This window comes from Cavia porcellus, unplaced genomic scaffold (genome assembly GCF_034190915.1).
Source record: "Cavia porcellus strain 051 isolate PalLab524CR breed Dunkin Hartley unplaced genomic scaffold, mCavPor4.1 scaffold_8, whole genome shotgun sequence".
NCBI lineage: Eukaryota > Metazoa > Chordata > Mammalia > Rodentia > Caviidae > Cavia > Cavia porcellus.
The window spans coordinates 53,014,950-53,037,955 of NW_026947491.1; the positions used below are offsets into that span (position 1 = coordinate 53,014,950).

Below are 23,006 nucleotides of genomic sequence, written 5' to 3' on the forward strand. Positions count from 1 at the left end.
CAGCCCCCTGTGGTATGTGTGCCATAGATTCACCCCTTTACTGGAAGAAAGAAAACTTACAGCTGTATGACAAAAGATATGGGAAGGAGATTAATCCATTCAATGTTTTTGTTACAGCTTTGAGATCAAACATATTTTGGACTTAAGATTTTTCAATTTATTTTGGTTCTAAAGTGGTATAAGTCATCTTCTTAGATTCTATTTGTGTACTCATATTGTACTTGTTTAGAGATTTTTAGGTTATTGTGTTTATTTAGAAGAACTTCATGAAGTCAGCCATGCAAACAGCTGTATACTGTAGCTGTAAATAGTGGCTCTTCAATTATATGTGACAAAACTTTACAGGCTCTGTGTCCTGTGACATTGAAAGGTTACCTTTGGTGACTGGGTTGAACAATGGATTTGTTTTTTGATATCTCAGAGTAGGGCATTCTGTCTCATACTTGTCATTTGACAGCAAAAGGAATGCTACTCTAGCAGCTCTGCATAATGTCCCTAACATTCTTCTTCCTTAGTCAGGCACTCATCAGCTGATGTGACTTTACATTCTTGCCTGTGTCATTAGTCACTCACTCTCAGTTCTCCTTTTGTGCTATTTGCCAGTTGCTTCCAAAACAAACATATTTTCTGGGCTTAAGTGGAAAAGAAAGGATATTTAAAGCACCACAAGTTTTCAGTTATTTTGGCTGTATTAGTAATTCTAACTGCTTCCATAAATTATAGACTTAATGATTGAGATATTAATGAATATTTTATTCAAGGAACTTTTCCCCAAGCTCTAATCAGCTCTGCAAATTCACAAACACGATTGGAAAATGCTGCTAAATTGAAGGGAGAAATTCTGTCTCATAAGGTACTAGATTATCTTCTATTTCTCCTGAAAATTTGCATGTGAATTTATATACAATTAATATTCTTGTTAGTGTTACTCTGGTATTTACAACAGTGCCTTATTTTGACGGACTTTGATCTCTTTTGTTAAATATATCTATAGAATTACTACTATCTGCTGATACACTTCATATGTATCCTTCTTTACATAATAAGCAACCATGGTTAAACATAATATATTTCCATGATTATATATGTTTACAGTCTTTTTAATAAGTATCTTGGTAAAAATGTGTATTGATTAAGACTTGTTCATGAGTTAGAAAAGATGATGAACCCTTAATATTATTTCTAAATTCAAGTGAATTTAATTATTCAGGGAGTTTCTTTGTATCCACAAGTGACATGTTTTTGTGTGATTGTTTTATTAAATTTAGACAACTGTATGTAAATAATTTCCTAATTATACTCTTGGAACTTACACAATCAGCAGATTAGTTGTATAAGATTCCTTCCATGTTAGATTGCAGGACCCAAGTTCTCTGGTCAAATTAGGCGATGTTATAAATGCATATTGAATTGACCTCATAATTCCTACCTGTGTTCTCACTTTGTCCTTGAAGTACCTTGAAGTAACCTTTGCACAACACTATGCTACTGTAAAATGTTTGATTATTCTTGATTATATTTGAAACTGGTTATGTTGGTTCAGCAATAACAAATATATCAAGATTTATATTCTTAAATTAGTTTTTCATTTTTCAAATGTGTTATCAATGGGGAATAATACTTATTCATCTGCATGAACAAGTATTTTTCACAGTCTTATGCAGCAGCTATTAATATTAATAATATTCTAGACATTTTAAAGATGTTAACTGACTTACCTAGTAGTTATAATTTTGGGTAGGTACTATATTTCTAAGTAGGGTAATTAGACAAAGAAGTTAAAAATTTGTTTGAAGATGCTTATAATCAAGAACATACAAGAAATAATAGTCCTTGGGCATGGTGGCCCAAGCCTATAACCACAGCATTCAGGAGACTGAGGCAGGAGAATTGTTAAAAGTTTGAAGCCAGCCTACGCTACATAGTGAGTCCAAGGCTGGCCTGAGCTACATAGTGAGACCTTGTCTCTAAAAGAAAAAGAACATTGTCAATTTTGATTATTTTTTATAATACTTCTGAAATATTTTTAAACATCTCACTGAAATGCTGCTTTAAAATGTTTAATTATTAAAGTTTATATAAATATAATGTTAATGTATATTAAAAATCATGCCAAATTAATACTTTATAAATACACACATACATGCATACACTTGTTTACATTGTCCTGTGGAAAGTGGAGGGAAGCATTGAAGGAAGGTTATTGTTGAGGGTGGAAGTGAATCTGTGATGTATTTTCAGGAACTGCTGTGCATTTTGGAAAATCTGATTTAAGACAGAAACTTTAAAGGAGGCACCAAATATAGACAGGCACAATACTTACAGGATTACTGGTGATGTCAATTTATTTAAGTAAATCAATCCACATGCTAAAGGAGCCTTTTAAAATTTTAGAGTTTTGAGAAGCAAAATAGCACCTTCAGTCAGTGCAATTGCAGATTGTATGCTAGTAGTTCTTTTAGATGTGGATTTGGATACCTCTGTTTTTTTTTTTTTTTTTAAACATGCACTGAATATTTAGATGGTTACTGTATTCGTTGATCTTTCTAGGAGTCAATCTGAAGATGTGATGCTTTCCTATGAAGACTTTAACAGATACCTTGGGAACTGCAGGACTGTAAAACTCTTTGTGCCAATAGAGCAGAGCTACATTGTGAAGATCCTTGGTATGTAAGGATATTTTTTTCTGATTAGTTATTCCAATTCATGTTGTGTGTAAATCTCATAAATATCAATGTGAATGCACCTTTATCTCTGATTTAATTTTGTCCCACACTAAGAGCATGATGGTGAAATCTATACATACATAGATTATAAAATGCTATGTGGCTGCCACTGGATACACGGTTAACTGACTTGTTCTTGCATCTTTCTTGATAAGAACACAGAATGTAGATCCTGTAGTATCTGTTGTCAAATCCTAGTTCTATTGCTAACTACCTAAAATCTGCCCACACATCAGTCTGGTTTTCTTCTAAAATGAACAGAGTAAAAGGTATCGTCATAGTACTGTTTTTGTTTTGGATTTTTTTTTTTTTTTTTTTTTTTTTTTGAGACAAGGGTTTCGCTAAGTCATTCAGGCTGGCCGTGAGCTCACTTTGTAGCCCAGGCTGGTCTTGAACTTGCAATGATCCTCTGCCTCAGCCTCCCTAGAGCTGGGATTACAGGCCTGTGCCACCATGCTTGGCTAGTACTGTTGTTATTAACTTAGAACAGAATTTCCATTTCCTAAATGGATAAAAGCATTAGCTTTTTATTATTCTTATGTTTATTCCTGAAATACTATGTTTTCCAGACTCATTCACTATCTTGATGTATAGACAAGAGAATGTTCAAAATTTTGGAGTGAATGCCTTTGGTAGACACATTGTAATATAACTAAATCACTGTCATGTAATTCACTATATCCCTTAATTTAAAAAGAATGCTATTTTTAAATAACTTTTCCTTGTTTATTATCATTATCACAATTATGTAGACAATGCAAGTTTTATAAATTCTGTGATAATTCACTGCATGCAATTCACTTATCTGTTTTAGATGTCTTTTATTGTGAGCCTTTAGATTTATTTCAGTATCACTGTTTTAATTATACAGATATCTTGGTACTAGGAGGTTTATGAAGAAGCTTATTAAAAATTTCTTGACTAAAAATGCTTTGAGGAAAAAATAGTCTGATTGTTGTTTTCAAAGACATCCTGTTAATGGTCTCTTAGGAGAACTGGTAAAAGAAATTGCTACTTCTGTGGCCATATTTTCTGTGTCTGGTGATTGTGGTGTATCTGCTTTAGGCTTGGTGGGAGTACATATTTGATCAGCTTTGTCAACTTGCGTCACTGTGGCTGGCTGGCTGGCTGGCTTGTTTTCTTTCTTTCTTTCTTTCTTTCTTTCTTTCTTTCTTTCTTTCTTTTTCTTTCTTTCTTTCTTTCTATCTACAAGATGTCGCTATAGAAGTCTAGGCTCAGTCTAGGCCCAGTAGTCCTCCTGCTTTAATCTCTCAAATTCTGGGCCTGCAGTTGTGTACCACCACACCCAGAAACAGTGGCTGTATTCTAGACTGTATTTTAATCAATGCCTATTACATACCTCCCAGTGCCAGTAGATAAATTATTTCTGTTCATGGTTTTCTGGTGCAGTGGGGAAGATCCTGAGGTTCCTAAATAGCATAGGTTCTAACGGTAGCGCTAAACAGCACCTGAGATCTACACAAGAAGCCAGCAGTAGTGTGGTATGTTGTTCCCTATATCGTTTTATGTGTGCATTGCTCTTATGGAACAGCTTGCTTGACCTGACTTTTGACTTTCTAGGTTTTCTTTTTTTAAATTGATTATTTTTATGAAAAAAATGTCAATAAAACAAGATAGTAATAATAGTTCATACTGTCTATCATTGTCTTCAATGTTGTTAGTCATTGTACAAGACATGAAAAAGATTCTCTTACAAAGAAACAGGGAGTGGAATAAAACCTTTTTAGTGAATTAAGAGAAACTAGTTGTGTAGATAAATTAGTATGTATATTAAAATATTTTTTTAAAAAATGGAATACGGAATTTGGGAAATGATTTTAACTTGGCCTCACTTGGTATTTAACTATTTTTTAATTGTTCTTTATTTGCATTATATATACAAGTATTGTTTGTCATATAAGAGAAACCGTGTGATATTTAAGCTTCTGTTTCTGACTTAATATCACTTTATGTTCTTAAGTAATATTTACTTACCTACAAATGCTTCATTTATCTATATTTTTAACAGAATACTCCATTGTGTATAAATATATTTTCCATATCCAATCATGTATTGATGGGCATATGTGCTGTGTCCAAGATCCAGTTGTTATAAATTGTATATAACATGGGTATATGTATCCCCTGTAATATGATAATTTTAACTCTTTTGGAAAGATGCCTAGAAAAGGTATAGCAGGACCAATGGAATTCTAGTTCTAATTTTTTGAACAATCTCCACACTGATTTCCCTAATGGTTGTTCTAGTTTATATTTCTACCAGCAGTGTAGAAGAGTTCCTTTTTCCAAAGCATTTCTTATTATTAGAATTTTTGGGGCTGGGGATTTAGCTCAGCGGCATAAGCACCTGCCTTGCAAGCAGGCAGTCGTGAGTTTGATCCCTGGTACTGATAAAAACGAAAAAGACAAAAAAAAAAAAAAAAAAGAATTTTTGATGATAGCCATTCTTTCTCAAATAAGATGACACTTTTGTTTGTTTGCTTGTTTCTTTGAAACAGGGTCTAGCTGTGTGTTTCAGGGTAGCTTTGCACTTACTTTGTAGCCCCGGCTGGCCTCAAACTCATGATAATACTCCTGCTTCAAGCTCTTGGGGTTATATGTGTGTGCCATTGAACTCAGTCAGATAATATCTTAATGTAGTTCTAATTTGAATTTCTTTAATGGCCAGTGATGTGGATCATTGTTTTCATGTATTCATTGTCACTTGTATTTGTTTTGAGAAGTGTTTTTTCATTTTGATTGCCCATTTTTTGATTGGATCATTTATATTGGGTAGTCTTAAATTTTTTGAGTTCTTTATATATTCTAGATGTTAATCTTTTGTCTGAGGAAAAACTGGCAAAAGTTTTTTCTCCATATTCCATAGGTTGTCTCTTCACTCTGTTGGTTTGCTGTGTAAAAACTTTTTAATTTGATATTATCCTTTTTGTGAATTCTTGGTATTCTCCTTGTGCCACTGGGATTCTGTTAAAAAAGGTCCTTGCCTATGCCTATGTCTTCAAGACTTGTACCTATTTCTTCTTCCAGAAGATTGTTTTTATTTTAACATATATATATATATATATATATATATATATATATATATATAACTGATCTATTTTGATTTAGTATAGTGCATGATAAATATATTTATCTAGATTTAATCTTCTATATGTAGATATCCAATTTTTCCAATACCATTTATTAAAGAAGCTATCTTTCCTCCTGTGTATGTTTTCGTTCCCCTTGTCAAAGATGAAATAGTATATGCCTGGTTTTGTTTGTTTTTCTGTTCTGTTCCGTTAACTGACAGGCCTGTTTTTGTGCCAGTAGCATGCTGTATCAATCACTGTAGCTTTGTAACATAACTTCAAGTCTAAGATTGTGATGCCACTGGCTTTCCTTTTGTTATCTAAGATTATTTTTGTTATTCTGGATCTTTTCTTTTTCCCTTTGAATTTTAGGGTTGTTTTCTTTGTGTCTTTAAGAAATGCCATGGTATTTTATTGAAATTCCATTAAATCTGTTTATCAGTATGGATTTTATTGGTCCTACCTATCCAGATACAAGAGACATCTGTTTTCTAATGTCCTCTGTTTTAGAATGATGTTATTTTACTATAGATGTCTATTTATTATTTATTTGCTTAAGTTAATTCCTAGGTATTCAGTTTTTCCTGATGTCACTGGTGGTGTTCTGATTTTTTTCTTCAGTGAGTTCTTTATTAGTGTACAGGGATACTATTGATTTTTATGTGTTTATTTTGTGTATTACTACATTGCTGAATTCGATTATTAATTCTCAGAATCTTGGAGTTTTTTGATTCTTAAGAGAAAGGACCATGTCATCTGGAAATAATGATATATTGATTTCATTCTTTCCTACACCTATTTGTTTTATTTCCTTCTCTTGCCTGATCTTTCTCTGGCTAATGCGTTGAGGACTGTACTTATAGATATGGTATTAATGGACATCTTTATCTTCCTAATTTTAGAGAAGGCTCTCAGCTTTTCTCTATTTAATATAATGGTAGCAATAGGTTGGTCATAAATGTCTCTAATTAGATTGAGATGTGGTCCTTTTATACCTGTTTTCTTCAGAGTTTTTATCATGTATGGATATTGAATTTTGTCAAAGGCTTTTTCTGTCTATCTGAGATGATTATGTACTTTTTTTGCTCTTGGTTCTTTTATGTGATAAATTATGTTTATTGTTCTATGTATATTGAACATCCTAGCATCCCTGGGATAAAGCCTGCTTTGTCATGTTTTATGATCTTTTTGATGTTTTTTGCTTTCTGTTTGCCAGTATCTTGTTAAAGATTTTGCACCCATCTTCATCAGCAAGATTGGCCTGTAGCTCGCTCTCTCTCTCTCTCTCTCTCTCTCTCTCTCTCTCTCTCTTTGTCTCTCTCTCTTTCCCCTCATTGGATCCTCATCTGCTTTAGGGATCAGGATAATATTAGCTTCCAAAAAGGACTCTAGAGTACTCTTTTTTCTCTCAATTCATTAAAGATTTTGAAGAGTACTGGTGTTAAATCTTCCCTGAAGTTCTTGTAGAATTTGATTGTGAATTCATCAGGTCCTATACTTTTCATAGTTGGTAGTTTTTAATCATTATTATTGCTTCAGTTTTATTGTCTGATACTGGGTTGTTCAATATTTTTAAGTCTTGGTTCGGTTTTGGTAATTCTTATGTATCTAGGAATTTCCATTTCTTTTGAGTTCTTCAGATTTTTGCCATATGTCTTTGTGAACCTGCTAATCGTTTTCTGGATTTTGGTAGTGTCATTTGTGATTTTCTCCTTTTTCATTTCTAAATGTATTGATCTCTCTCTCTCTCTCTCTCTGTCTCTCTCTCTGTCTCTCTCTCTGTAGTATTGGCTAAGGGATTGTCTATTATGTTCATTCTGTTATGGAACTAGCTCTTCAATTCATTGATTCTTTGTACAATATTGGTGTTTTAGTCTCTATTTCATAGATTTCTGCTCTGTTCTTTATAACTTCCTTCCTTTTACAAGTTCTGGATTTGAATTATACTTATTTTTCTAGGCCCTCGAGATAAGTTATTAGGGCATTTATTTGGGTTTGTCCTGTTTCTCTGATGTGAGCATTCATAACTATAAATGTTTCTTGTAGGACTGCTTTTATTGTATTCTATAAAGTCTGATGTATTAACATTATCAATTCTAGGAACTGTCCTATGTCTTGCTTATTTTCCTCATGCTTATTTTCCCCATTGATTAGGCAAGAGTGTGTTAACTTCCATAGTTTCTTTGATTTTTGCTATTAATTTCTAAATTCATTTCATTATGATCTGAGTATACATGGTAAAATTTCAGTTTTTTGCATTTACTAATGTATGCTTTGTTAGCTACTATGTGGTCTATTTTGGAGAAAATTTCATGTGCTGCTGAAAACAGTATGTACTTTTTTGTTGGGTAGTGCTCTTTATAGATATCTTTGAAATCTTTTTATTCACAAGTTTTATTTAGCTATGATACTTTCTTGTTAATTTTTTTGTTGTTGTTGTTGTCTAGTTGATCTATTTGCCATAGTGAGGTATTTAATTCCCCTTTATGATTGTATGACTATTTGTTTATTGGATTTGTATATAAATTAATGATTGTTTTATAAAGTTGGGTACACCGTGGTTTGGTGCATACATGTTTATAGTTGTTATCTCTTCCTGAGGAACAGTTCCATTAAACAATATGTAATGGCCTTATTTGCCTTTTTTGATTAGTTTTGGTTTGATGTCTGTTTTGTCTGAAAATATAATAGCTACTCCTACTTGTTTTCAGGTTCCCATTGTGTGCAATATTGTTTTCCATCCTTTATTTTTAGTCTATGAATGCTTTCGGTGTGTGTTAATTGTGTTTCTAGTATATACAAAGTGTACCATTGGATTTTGTTTCTTGAGCCATTCTGCTAATCCGTGTTTGATTGGTGAGCTGAATACATTCATATTGATAGCTATAATTGACAGATACTGACTCAATCTTGTTGTAATATTATTTTCCTATTGTTTTGATTTCTTTCCTTTCTACTTAATTGCTAGCCGTTCCTGATGCAGTTATTTTATCAGACTTCTGTCATTGTTTGTTTCATTGTCTTCTAGGATATCCTTCTCTAGGTTTTCTGTAGCTGGATAGAACAAAGAAATCAAAACAAAATACATTTCTTCGCAGAAACACCTAAAATATGAGGGGCTACTACCGCTTTAATTTGTATACTTAAAACACTACCATCCCAAACCTGTTGGGTATGTGGTTAAGAAACAGGCACGACTAATGACACAATGTACATTTAATTGACTTTTTGTTCCTCCTCAAATACATCTGGTGTTTGGGGGACCTTTCAATCAAATTCTTCTTCAATTTCTCTTTTACAACCCAACTTTTCCCATATTTCACTAAATGGCATCTAATTTGCCTATATTTAACCAAAAATCACAGAAACTATCAGAGGCTTTCCCCAAGGCACTGACCTATGTGGAACTATACAGGCCTTAGAAAACTTTCCAAACGCTGAACCCATAAGGAGTACGACATTTTCTTGTCCCTGCCTTAACTTAATGCAGTAGATAACAACATTGGTACAGTGATTGGAGAGGGAGTGAAATTATTGCTGACTTTGTGCTGAGTCACTAGCAGAAGGTTGTGCACACTGAAGGTGATGGCAGGGGAGCTAAATGGAATCCAAAGTTCTGAGCTAGAAAGATACTTTAGTTTTTAAAGTAAAAATGGACAATTTTTTAGAGGTGGGGGAAAGGGAAAAGAAGTGCAGACAGCTACTCTAAAAGAATAGGGAGTTTTCAAAAGGGAACTACTCTAGCAAAATATTTTAAAAGCACTGCCTCTGGACATGTTTCCTTGATTGCTGAATGTAAAGGTTTTAAGTGTTCCATGCACTCAAATCGTACTTGCAATAATTCTGTTCAATTAATGTGATGCTGCTGTTAACAAAGGAGAGGTATCTCCAACGCTCAAATAATCCTATATATTTTGTGTTTAGGAGTATTCTCCATTCCTTACATTTTCCTATGATGTTTTGAAACTAAAGGAATGATTCCATAATGCAAATTTGTCTGAAGAATTTTTCCCTCTTGTTCTTATCAAGGTGAAAAAATATTCCTTTTTATATAAAGACTCTGAGGAATAATTAACTTTGGAATGTTTCTTTTGTTACATATATGCTAAGTTTGAGCTCCATTATAATTCTGGAATTCAGAAAATAGAATCACAGTCAGCACTGCTCAGTGAATGCTAACGCTATGGTATTCTTTCCAAGAAGAGAAAAAAATAATATTTTATCTTCTTGAAAAATCATGTTTCAATCATGTTTGTGAGGAACTTGATTTTTGTACTATATTGACTTACCTGCTGTTAGCCATTCAAGCTATATACTTGAGTTTTCTGTTCTTTAGAATTTCTAACACTTTTTATTCAGATGAAAAATTTGAGTTTTGCATGTTGATCCAGTTTTTGCTTCTTAGTCATAATGTGAAAACATCAAAATCTCACAAGGCAAATGTGTAAATGTTGCATGAAACTTGGGAATAATGTTATAAACAAGTCTGTTGCCAAGAACGTACTGTCATGTTACAAATGCAGAATTAATAAACTGTTCTAAAAGCACACATGTTATTTATCAAAGTTTTTTCCTACAATTATCTGTGTTTCTTTTTTCTTCACATTACTGAAGAATTTGGAAACTTGCATTTAAAAAAATCTTTCCATGATCATGTTCTTGGAGTTACTCCTGAGAATGTGTAACCTTGGCAAAGGTTAGTCACCTTCACCTAGCTTTCCCCCAGAGCACTGTGAGCAGGTCTGTTTTGTGTTTGTCTTTTCTTTTTTATAGATATATGTAGCAAACACGCCTGTGTTTATCTCACATCCCACAGACTTTGGTTGCTCAATTTTAATAACACAGGATCTTTGTTATAGCTCTCTAAACTATATTTCTCATCTAAAACAAAGGGATGAAAGGCTGGTATACAGCTCAGTGGTAGAACATTTGCCTTAGAATGTATGAGACCCTGTGTTCCATTCCCAGCACTGTAAGGAAAAAGAGAAATGAAAGCAAAAGAGAAAAATAAGTCTAATTATTGAACATTTTACTGTTATTACAAAGGTAACAAAAGTTACAGTGGCAGTAATATTTGTTGTTTTTTTTACTGTAACAAACACTAAGCCATACGTTTTTTGGTATAGGTAAATCTGAATTTTGGGTAAATTTGTTAAAAATATATGTTTTAGGTGTTGCTCTAATTTTATTGGTAATTCCTGAAGAAAAATACACATTCCATTTAGAAAGCAAATATACGATTTATAGTTTGAGCTCTTTCATTTTTTTCTAAAATGCTCCATAGATTTAACAAATTATGGTTTCAATGAGTGAATAATTTTTTGGAGAGTTTCATATTGTAGTAACTATCTAAAATAATATAAGTACAAAAATCTGTACTCCAGCCAGTAATAATCATTAAGATCTTACAAGTATTTGTGATTACAAATTTTTTTACATATGAAAAATAGTATATTTTTGTATATACTTATTTAACTTTAGAACTTCTTATAATACTAAATAAAGTATTAATTTTAATATGGGACCTACATAAACATTTTTCTTTTTCTTTTTTTTTTACTTTTTTTTTTTTTTTTTTTTAATCAGTACTGAGGAATGAATTCACGACCACGCGCTTGCAAGGCAGGCGCTTATGCCGCTGAGTTAAATCCCCAGCCCCAATAAACATTTTTCATAGCTTGATTAATAGTATGTTTAATATTTGTTGTACTTTTTGCCCATTAAACAATCAAAAAGCAACAGTTTATTTGTAAAAGTGAAGAGAGACAAACTGGTTCCGAAGAGTGAGCTTTGGCTGAGTAAAATAGGAAAATGCAAGACAAAGGTACGCCCTGCAGGATGCAGGATGCAGGGGAGCCCGTGGTGAGAAACGCCAGGAATAGTCTCTGTACATACAACTGAGTCTTACTGTCATGTTGATAAAACAAACAACTTCACTAAAGTTTTTTTTACAAAAGGAACTTCACATAGTACAAAGTAAATTTATTTTTTAATTGATTCAGCACTCATATTGTGTCTGTAATTCTATACCAAATAAATATTTTGAACATTGAATAATGTTAAAAATTATAACAGGCCATTTTTTTGAATTGTGTTTTTGCACTGGGCCCCAGCAGAGGATACTAAGTCAGAAGGGAGTTACCCTTGCTAGTGTCTGTGGGTTTTGAGTTGGAATCCTGGACTCAGTATTTTCAAATTACTAAGGAGGAAACTAAAGTGATTATCTGATCTGAGAAATCAAGATTACAGAGATAGCTGCCAGATTTCTGTAACAAGTCAGTTCAAATTATTATGATCATGAAGTTCCCTCTTGCCTTAATCCTTACATAAAAAAGGTAACTTGAAGTAACTGGACCTTAACCAATCAGTTATTATCCTATTGTTCTGTCTTCATGTCTCCACTTTGCAAGAAAAATAACTTTAAAATGAGCATTTCAGTTTGTATTCTTTTTGTTCCTGCTTTTTTCAGTCAATTGCTGTCTATTAAACTGACCTCTTGTGCTCAGCCAATTGTACTTTTACTATTTTATGGAATGAATTGTTGCTTGATTCTAGAATTGAAAGTAAAATCAGTTAAACTAATTTTTGTTACTGTTTTTCTGAGATAGGATCTTGTTATATAGTGCAGGCTGGCCTCCAACTCCTAGCGATTCATGTGCCTCAGCCTCCTGGGTGATGGGATTACAACTATGCACCACCTTGAAGGCTAAGATGTTGTATCCTATCCTTTGACTCTAGTTACTAAGCATTCTGTTGTCTTGGGACAAAGAGGCACCAGGGTAGTTCTCAGTAAAGATGTCCTCTCCTTTTTTGAGTGTCAGGTGTATTTTGCATAATTATAAAATCTGTTGTAAAGTTTGTTCATGGTGTTTAACTTAAAAGTTTTTCAGTTGATTTTTAAACTTAATCTTAGAAACAGAAACATTTTATATTTTATAAAAGCAATTGCTTTATATGGGTAAATTAGAGGAAATTTCTGAAGATGATTTATACTTTTACCTGGTTCTCATAATCACTATATACATTTAGAAATGTAGCCTACTAAAATCATTAGGAAGATACACTTTCTTTCTTTTTTATTTAAAAAAGAATGCTATTAGTGCATGTATGCAGTGCCTAACACATCTTAGTTCTTTTCCCCACCTTCTCTTCCTTCCTTTTCACCCCTCCTTTGTTCACCTTCCCATTTGAATATTTTCTTCCTTATTCTCAATGTTTTATACTTGGCTATTGCTTAATGCTCGATTCTTAATAATTACATCTTTCTCTTAGGAAATCAAATGACCCTAGTAACTGATTATAGATATAGTGGTGTGATGTTTAAGGACAGGGACATAGACCTTGGATCCTGACTAGAGTTCGAATCCAGGACCTAATGGTACTTCCAAACTGTCTGACCTCATGTAAGTAATAGAAACACTGAGCCTCAGTGTCTTCTTAATTAAACACTTACCATAAGTCTGTCCTACATGGTTTAGAGAATGAGGTAATAGATGTAAATGTTGTGGGAAAACTCCTGTATGGAAAATGCCCAGTTAGTAATAGCTGTTCCTTTCTCCAAAAGTTATTGTAACTTTTTCAAACACAATGACAGTATCTCTAGTCCACAACCACATTCATTCTTACATTCTTGGACTACGGACCCTGTGTGCCAGAGAGCATGTCTTTCACAGAACAGCTGATGAAGTGAGGAGTGTACTATGTGATCAGGCAATGAAATGAAGCTTATTGGCCTTCAAAGGATTCAGCACATGACCTTGGCCTCATTATTATTATTCATAACTTATTGAGATCCTTAGCCTCAGATTGTGAAGATTTACTGACACGTTAATATATATAGTTTAGTACTTTTGCATGTGTTGTAGATATGATGTTAAATCACATGATGGAAAATACACTCAAAATGTGGCTACATTGACTTCAGAGAATCAGAAGATTAAATTTAGCAGTAGTAACTGCCAGACTAGGTCACCTTCTTTGACCCGGGATATAATGTAAGCCAAGCTTACTTTACACTGTGAAAAACATGAGCTAATTGTGCATATCAAAGCAAGTTCTTCCAGAAGAGAGAGAACTGCAATACCTTTCCCCTATTTGAGAGGAGAGAGAAGGAAGGGCAAAGCAGAGAATCTCTGGAGACTTGTGTGCAAGTTTGCTTCTGGCTAAAAGCTAATGATCAGTTGCCTCTGTTCTCAGTTCTGAGCCCTGAGAAAGTAGCAAAATTGAGTTTTCTCTCTATTCAGGTAACTTTAAAATTATACAAACTCTACTCATGTTAACTGTACTCTGTGATTTTTTTTTCATTCCTTTAATGTCATCTGATATCATGTTATAAACTCATTGAAAAAGCAAGATTTCACTTTTAAAGTATACCAAGTTAATGCTAATGAGGGTTTCTGTATTTGTGTTTAGGAAAGAAAAATGCTTAACTGTTTTTATGAAACTAACTTTTGTGATCCTTAATCCTACTGGCTGAAATATGTAGTCATAATTATTTAGAATTATATAGTACACTATTAGTCTGCCAGATCTTGGCTAATAAGGAAAAATTTTTAAATTTTAACACTGAAATAAAAAAAAGAGTGAATTTTAATCAGTAGGTGTTACATGTACTTGACATTATAACTACTAAGTGGCTTTATATTTTTATTCCAAATTATTACTTATAAATATCAATGTGTACTTTGCTGGAAATATAGTAAAAATAAGTAGACATTTTTCTTATTATATAGATTAAATAATTAAGTCCAAAATAGGAGGGTGTTATGGTCAGCAATGAATTTATTGCACAATATTATTTGAGGAGATACTACTTGTATAATGTCAGTGTAATTAAAGACCTTGTTCACTAAATTTCAGTCTTCAAAATTACTTTATAAAAATAAATGCATTATGCCTATTTATGGAATAATCATATTCTGTATTGAACTCTCAACATAAAAGGCATATTATTTTAGTAGCTGGATTCCAAATTCAGTGAATTTGTATAGTGAATTTTAATTCTTTCTAAACTGATCATTTTTCTTTATTCAGCCAGTATCCAAAGCTAAGAAAGCTTGTGTTGGTCGGATTTAGACTCAACAAATAAAGACAAGTAATCATGAAAAGCTAAATGTTTTTGTGGTACTACATGGATAGTTTTTATTTATACTTTTCTGAACTAAAATTTCTGACAATATGATGTCTTTATAGTTGAAATTTGGAACTGATGGGAAACTGGAAAACTCCATTTTATATCTAAGGAATTAGACGCAGAGAGAGGAATTACGAGCAGTTTCTGGAAGCACTGGGGCTAGAATCAAACAAAGCTAGTGTTCACTAGGTGATAAATTGAGTAAACAGTTTATTAGTCATTGCTCATGCTGTTTTTGAAGGAGAAATCCTATTTTGTTTCTTAACACATTTCAATTTTGAATCACCACTAGATAAGCACTGCCAGAAAAGATTTCGTTATATAGTTATGTTTTCCAGACTTACCCGTGGCATTGCTAAATTTTGCATTAGTGTTATTTCTACAATTTTATGATTCTGCCTGGGTTTGTCTGGGTATATTAAGTTCTGTTTACAAAAAGAATTTCTAAGGCTTAAGAGGAGAGTATTACCAGTTCTTACTATCATACTAAAACTATACTGAAAATTTAGTAATTTCTATGCTAAAAGAAAAGGTGGCTAAAATTTCACTAAAATTTGAAATGTGAGCAAAGTCAAAGTATGGTAGATCATTATTAACTGTTCTAAACAATTCATGTAGAATCTAAAAATACAGCAATTATTTCACATGATTTATCTTCATCAAGAGTTCTAAGCGATCCAGATAGAATCTAAAGACAGGATGATAAAAAATTATTTGACAGAATGATAAAAAATTTTATTTTCTTATAATTAACTTGTTTTTAAAAGTTGGATATATATATTTCTTATTGTGTTTTTAGTGCACTCCTCTGGTAGTCAGTATTGCTATTCAGAGCCTGTGTTGTACATGCTAATAGCTAGATCCCTTCTGATTCATAGTGGGCTTTGGATATTCACTTCTCAATTTCTTATTGAGACTATACATACCAGTTTACTGTAATTTTTTTTTCTTTAGCCAGTTATTAGATACCTTCATGAATTGCTGAAATGTTCATCAAAGCTCTTTGCTTATTATCAATTGAGACTAGTGTGTGCATGCATACACATACACACACACTCAAAATTTAATATTCTTTAAACAAATGAGAAACAGAGGCTGTCAAGGCTTTCTATACCATATGAATGGTTCAGGTGTTGGAAAAACTAAATTAACATTTGATTAGCTCAGATAACTTGCTTTGCAAATTATAGGTAATCACATAAGCTGTAAGAGCCCCTATTAAGTGAGCTCCAAATGGATGTTATGGTAGTAACAAAGCTTCTCTTCACCAGAGTGTGAGAGTCATACGAATTTATAAAATGATTAATCTGGTAGATTATAAATGCCTATTGAGCATTTCCTAGATATGTCATAAAGTAGCACAATGTGGGTGTTTTAAAACAACACAAACTTATTCTCACACAGGTTTGGAAGTCTGAAAACAAGGTGTCAGAAGGGCTGTTATTTTTTGAAAGCTTACAAGGGAGGATTCTTCTTTCAAATTTTGGTAGATTTAGCCTTTCTTTGGTTGTGGCAGTGTAACTCCTGTCTGTGTCTCTATTTCCACGTAACATTGTTTCCATGTTTCTGTGTTTGATTGCCATTGTCTCATAAAGACATCTGTTATGTTGATGTAGATGACACCTATTCCGGCATCACCTTAACCAATTACATCTGCATTGCTATATGCTACAGTTTGGATCAGGAAGATTGATCTCGCTTCATCTTGGTGCTTTTAGAATGCAGTGCTTTAAGAGATGAGGCAGGGTGGGGATGTTAGGGCACTGTAGGCCCTCGAAGAGGGTCCTGCGGCCCTGTCCCTTCCTCTTGCTCTCTTTAGCTTCTCTTGGCATGAAGTGAGCAGTTCTGCTCTGCTGAATACCACCACCATGATGTGGCACCACAGCTCAGAATAATGGGAACATCGTGTCATAGATTGAAACCTCTAAAGTTCTAAGCCAAAACAAACCTGTTCTCTTTATGCATTTCTTATATCAGGTATGTGTTATAGTGAAGGAAAGCTGAGTTTCCAAATATGGTAACATTCTGAGATTGAAAATTAAAGCTTTAATGTACCTTTCTTGAGGAACACTATTCAACCAATAATAGCCTTCTTCCTCTATGCAAGAAAACTAATCTGATCACATCTCTATGTGTCTCATTCATTCCAATATCAACTTTAAGTTAAAATTCTATATCAGTTCTGACTGAGATTTGAAGTATCTATTCCAGAATAAAATTTTTCAATCTGTGGACTTGCTAGTCCTTGGAAATAAGTTGTCATTTAATTCCAATATACAGTGGTTGGCTAGAGAAGGAGTAGATATTCTTGTTTCAAAAAGGAGACAATCGAAGGAAAACCAAGTTCACAACCAAGGAAAATTGTTAGGTTAGAAGACCTGAAAATAGTTATCTGTGGCTTGATGCCAACTTTCAGGCCTGCTTGAGTGGTCCTGATCCCTTATACCTCAGCAGCATCTGTTTCCCACTCATCCCTGGGTGTTGGGCCCTGCTCCTTAGAATCAAGAAGGTTGTCTTATCCTCTGAAACTGAGAAAATTCCTTACTGAAGGACTCTGCATCCACGATTCTCCCTTGAATCACTCTTCCTTTGTTTCATTCAGTATTTCTTTCAGAGAAGGCTGACCACGTTTCTGCTGATATAAAATTTTTTAAAGTATCTGCCTCATGTACAGTGGAATTGAAGCCATTAGATAAGAGAGTCCCTATTTGTAGATCTTTTCTGTATACTTGCATCTCTGTTCTCTTTGCATGATTTCATACTGCTGTTATACATGTATTCTTTCACATAGTATTTTATACTTTTCCAAGTTCCCAGACTTTCTATAATTTTATGATACTAAATTAATTCTTATGAAAAGCTACATGCCTTAGTAATCTGTATGAGGTGATAAGGTTTAAATATATACCTTTAACTCATTCATTCTGTGTTTTCCATCGAATAATAACTTTATTTGATTAAAATTGGAAAAAAGTTCCAGGGATATAACAACCATGACTTCCGTAATAAATTCTTTTGGCCCAGGTCTCCTCTTATCTTTGAACTCTTAACAATATTTAAGTATTTATTATCACATACAATTTGTTTGCCAATTCACTCACATTCTGTCCACCCAGGATTTGGATTTCAGTCCCACATCTGGTACTTAGTAGGGAAGCTAAATTAGTACCTATTAATTTCTAGTGATATTTTCTTCCAGCCTTATACATTTTGTTTTATTTACTTATTTTATTAACATACTAATTGTATGTATTAATGTGGTTCAGTGTGATCCATGCATATCTTTACCACCCCTCCCTCACACCCTTTTCAGTCCTTACTTATTACTATTTTACTTTCAGGTCAATGTTTTTTAGCTTCCACATATGAGAGAAAATATGCAGTAACTGACTTTGTGTGTTGGCTTCTATCACTTAATATCCTCTCATTCCTTCTTTTTTTGCTGCAGATAATAGGATTTTATTCATTTTTTGTGGCTGAATAATATCCATTGTGTTTAAGTGTCATGTTTTTGTTTGTTTTTTGTTTTTGGTACCAGTGTTATAGGCAACTGAGCTAATTAGGAAAATTATAGGCAGTCAGACAGGGGTAGGCCCTGCACAGAGGACCAGATGTGTGATGACCTTGGAGGAGACACACCTCTTGCTGTGGGTCAGATTTCAGGACAGAAAGCAAAACAAATGCAACCACACCCTTAAGTATAGTCCTTAAGAATTAAATCTGGATCATTTTGAGAAGCCTAAAATCACCATCCCAGTCCCCTATAGGAGGAGTCACTGATCTTTAAGAATCCCCGCTTTTTACATGGTTTGCCTCCCCATTTGTTCCCAATTTAATCAATTTTACCAAGCTGTTAATCTTATTGGCTAAACATAGGGAGTTCCCAATTTTTCCCGGTTTAGACCTGCCTCATGGTTTTACTCTATAAAAATCTCAAGAAAATACAGAATATTTGGCAACCCACTCGGGACCCCTTTTGTCTCTCTCAGACAGAAACTTGCTTTCTTTCAATAAATATTTCTACTCTTAACCTCCATTGTTCCTAAAATTCATTCTTCAATTTTAGAGAATACAAGCTCATACCATACATATAGTAGGTCGGGAGTTTCATTCCCCTATATCACCACAGATTATACTCAGGACCTCATGCTTGCCACTTATGCCACTGAGCTAAATCCCCTGCCCTATTTATCACATTTTATTCTTTCATTTATATGTTTGTGGGCACCTAAGCCAATTTCAGATTTATCTATTGTGAATAGTGTCACAATAAACATGGGCATTCAAGTGTATCTCTGGTATGCCGATTTCATTTCCTTTGAATATATACCCAGAAGGGAGTTAACTGGCTCATATGGTTGGTCTACTTTTAGTTTTTGAGGAACACGCATCTCTTCTTAATGGCCATACCAATCTATATTCCCAGCTGTGTATAAGAGTTCCTTTTTCAACCAGATGTGGTGATACAGGGCTGTAATCCTAGAACTCTGAGAAACCAAGGTAGTAGAATTGCAAATTCCAGTCTAGCCTGCCTAATTCAGTGACTTAGGAAGGTCCTGTCTGAAAATAAATAAAGATAGATAGATAGATAGATAGATAGATAGATAGATAGATAGGACTGGAGATGTAGCATGTAACTCTGTGTAAAGGCCCTGGATTCAGTCTTCGTCACCATAGTAGAAAAGGTATTTTTCCACATTCTCTCCAGCTCTTCTTTTCTTTCATTTTTTTAAAATTAGCTATAACTTGGGTGAGATAGATGATATCTCATTGCAGTTTTGATTTGCATTTGCCTGATAGCTACTGATTCATTCATTTTAATTCCTGTATATTCCAGCATAACTTGCTATTGATATAGTCTATTTTCAAAAAATATTATAGGCCTTGATGCAGTAAACATGTTTGTTTATTTCTTCTTGTGTACAAGAAAGAACTTAACCATTGTAAGATATATACAGTTTTGATGGAAGTTTTTATAAACTCAGAAGAGCTTGTACTTCACATCTCTACATCCTACACTTAACTATATTTGGATGCTATAAAAATCAAGCATTGAGTAGCTTCATTAGAGAGAGAGAGAGAGAGAGAGAGAGAGAGAGAGAGTTTTCTTTATTCAGGAGTGATTAAGCAGTGTCATGGTTTGTGTCTCTGGGCCCCAGGCCTCATGAGTTTGCATTGTGCATTTGTGATGGTTCATTGTCTAGTGCTTGGATTCATGGTGTCAGTGCTCCACCCACATAGGGGTGGAGCCAGGATGTGATGTAATGGCAGGAAGAAGGTGTGTCATGCTCTTTGCTGGTTCCTCTGAAACCTCCAAAAACTATAAGAAATAAACCTTTCCTTTCCCAACTTGGGCTTGAGGTATTTTGTCTCAGTAATGAGTAAAAAGTAACTAAGACAAGGGGTTACAGGTAGGATAGCAGATGCAGACCAGCACTGGTTCTCATCTTTCATCTTACATGGATCACTTGGGAGCTTTCCTTCCACCCAGAAACGAAGGACTGCTTTTTGGATTGGTTTCACATCTAGCAGTTCATGTTTTCACTGCTGTGTTTTTGTTCTGTTTTTGAGTAATGGAGTTCATTGTTGTTATCGTTTTCATTTTGGTTAGCTATTTAATTTGTTTTTCTCTTTTCAGATTTTATTTTTCATCACCCTGAGATTAAAAAGAAAATTTATATCCCACAGAAATACCTTGATCTGTTGGCAGACTTGACTAAAGCTGGATGGCAAATAATCAAGTCTGAAGTGGTTGGCAGTATTATGTAGCCTATGCCAGTAAGATGCATCTACTTTGAATTCTAATTTTATGGGTTGCAAAGTGATATTTTTATGTAAAAATCAAAGGGCTTTATTTGTATTTTTACTTATATGGAAGGCTACATTATCTGTATACCAATATGGTTCTGCAAGTGTATTTTACAGTAGGGCAAGGACTTTAATTCAAATGAAGTTTTGGATGTAGTCAGCTGTTTGAATCAATGCTGTAATAATGCCATGGTTCCTGTAATGTAAAGCATTAAATGATGACTTAGACTTGGAGTATTTTATAGGGATAAGTTCCCATTGCTATCTCCTCATAAAATAACTTACAAGACCCCTAAAACTTGGAATTTTTACCAATGTGAGGTATTTCACAGGATATTTTGCTACATAATACTCCCACATATAATGGAGCTAACTTGTTGGATAGAAGTTTTGCATTTTATATCTGGCCATAGAAGAGAATTTGCCAAAAATGATGAGTTAGTTTTGGCATAGTTGATGTTGAATTATTCTTTCTGACAGTAATTGGCAAATAGATTTGGTTGTTGCTTTAGATTAGTTCCAAGAAATCCTACCAGACTCATCAATGAAGGCAGAATAAATATTGAAGATTATAATCATATGATGTTGAACACAATTAGGTCCTAGGTCAGGAAAGTAATGCACTTTTAATATTTAAAAATTATACAGGTTTCTGTCTGAATTAGTCAGCTTTCTTTCACTGTGACAAAATACTTAGATGACAGCAACCCAAAAAGAGGACAGATTTATTTTGGGTCATGGTGTTTCAGAGGTTGCAATCTATGGTCACTTGGTCATACTACTTTGGGCCTGCAATGAGGCTGAACAACATGATGGGGAATATAAAGTGCAGCAAAATTGCTCTCATCATGACAGCTGGAGAGCTAAAGGAAGGAGGAAGGTCTGGAGTTCTAATGTCTCCTTCAGCTCAGCTACACACGTCTCCTGACCTCAGTTTATCATGCTAGGTTCTACGCATTCTGCTACCTCTTGGGAGTGCCATCAGGTGGCAACCAAACCTATAGCATGTGAGTTGTGGGGCACTATAGAGTTAAACCATAACAGACAGAAATCTCTAAACTGTGCTGATACTTATTGGCAGTTCAGCAAGTTCATCTTTGTTACTAGTAGGTCTGTTTCAGTTAACGGAAAATTCCAGGCAGATCACTAAAGTTAGAGATATTGGGTAAAAATGGTCAGAAAGAGAAAAAGAATGGCAGAAATAAGGTAGGAGATCCATGTACCAATTAAAAAGAAAAGGCCGTATCAGACTCAGGCAATAATTCTTATCTTTTGAGAGCTGAAGTAGAATTCTGCAGATATGGCAGAAGTCATACAGTAGAGAGCAGTACAAGTGGAAAGGCTGAAGCTTAGTTAGCATTCGATTATCCTGTATCCTGTATCCTGTATTGGATGGATGTGAGAGGACTGGAGATGGACCTGTATCATATGGATCAGAGTGCCAGAGAGTTCTAAAATACTTAATTATAATTGTCTCAGAGAATGGTGGAGTGAATCTTTGCCTCTTGACCTCTTACCTATAGCTGAGTAAGTCTGGGGCAGGGTGGTGTGAGATGAGACTAGAAGTCTCTCATTTCCAGCAGGACAGCTTGGATTCCTTTGTAGGATGGTAGCAAGGGTCGCAAAAGATACTTGACATTTGGCAAGATATGAAAGATACCAATTCTCATAAGGTTTTCATGTGTCTCCTTGCTTCATATTTGTTGTTGTATATGTTATTGGCCAGTTTTAGGGTCTGAATGCTAATTTTCTCCCAAGATTTATGTTTAAATTCATAATACTCATTAAAGTATTTGAAGATGGTGTCTTTGGGAGGTAATTAGGGATGAAAGCAAACCCTGAACTGATGAAATCAGTGCTCTTATAAGGAGAGACACCAAAGGACGCCATTGTGCTTATTTTTTCTTAGACCAAGGCAGGTGAAGTGAGCTTACAGGAAGTCGCCCTCACTAGAACCCAACATTGCTGACACAAGATCTAAACTTTCAGTCACTAAAACTGTAAGAAAATGAATTTTGGATGTTTAAGGCAGCCAGTCAGTGTTATGACAGTTTGATCAAACTAATACAAATAACAGGTCATCTGGTCAAGTTCCAGAGTAAATGTAGAAGAAACTACATAGAGGTGTAAATAAAAGAAAGTAAATCATCCGTAGTCTTTTTACAATCAGTTATAATTGCACCATAGTCTGAACAGATAGGAAATATAATAAAATGTGTGTAGGGATTTTAAAGGAATAAATTATGC

At 34.0% G+C, this 23,006-nt stretch overlaps 1 protein-coding gene across 7 annotated transcripts in view; it reads left to right on the forward strand.

Moving 5' to 3' along the window:
* Slc16a7 (solute carrier family 16 member 7) overlaps positions 1 to 23,006 on the forward strand; it is a 177,627-nt gene that overhangs the window by 45,712 nt on the left and 108,909 nt on the right. For 3 of the 7 annotated variants that reach the window (XM_063255048.1, XM_063255049.1, XM_063255050.1), the window contains one exon: positions 2,551 to 2,666. The gene's annotated coding sequence lies outside the window, so the exon portion shown is untranslated. Of the gene's footprint in view, positions 1 to 575; positions 854 to 2,550; positions 2,667 to 3,993; positions 4,229 to 13,707; positions 14,062 to 23,006 lie in introns of those variants that run through there. The other 4 variants (XM_063255047.1, XM_063255051.1, XM_063255052.1 and 1 more) reach the window with 4 other exon arrangements.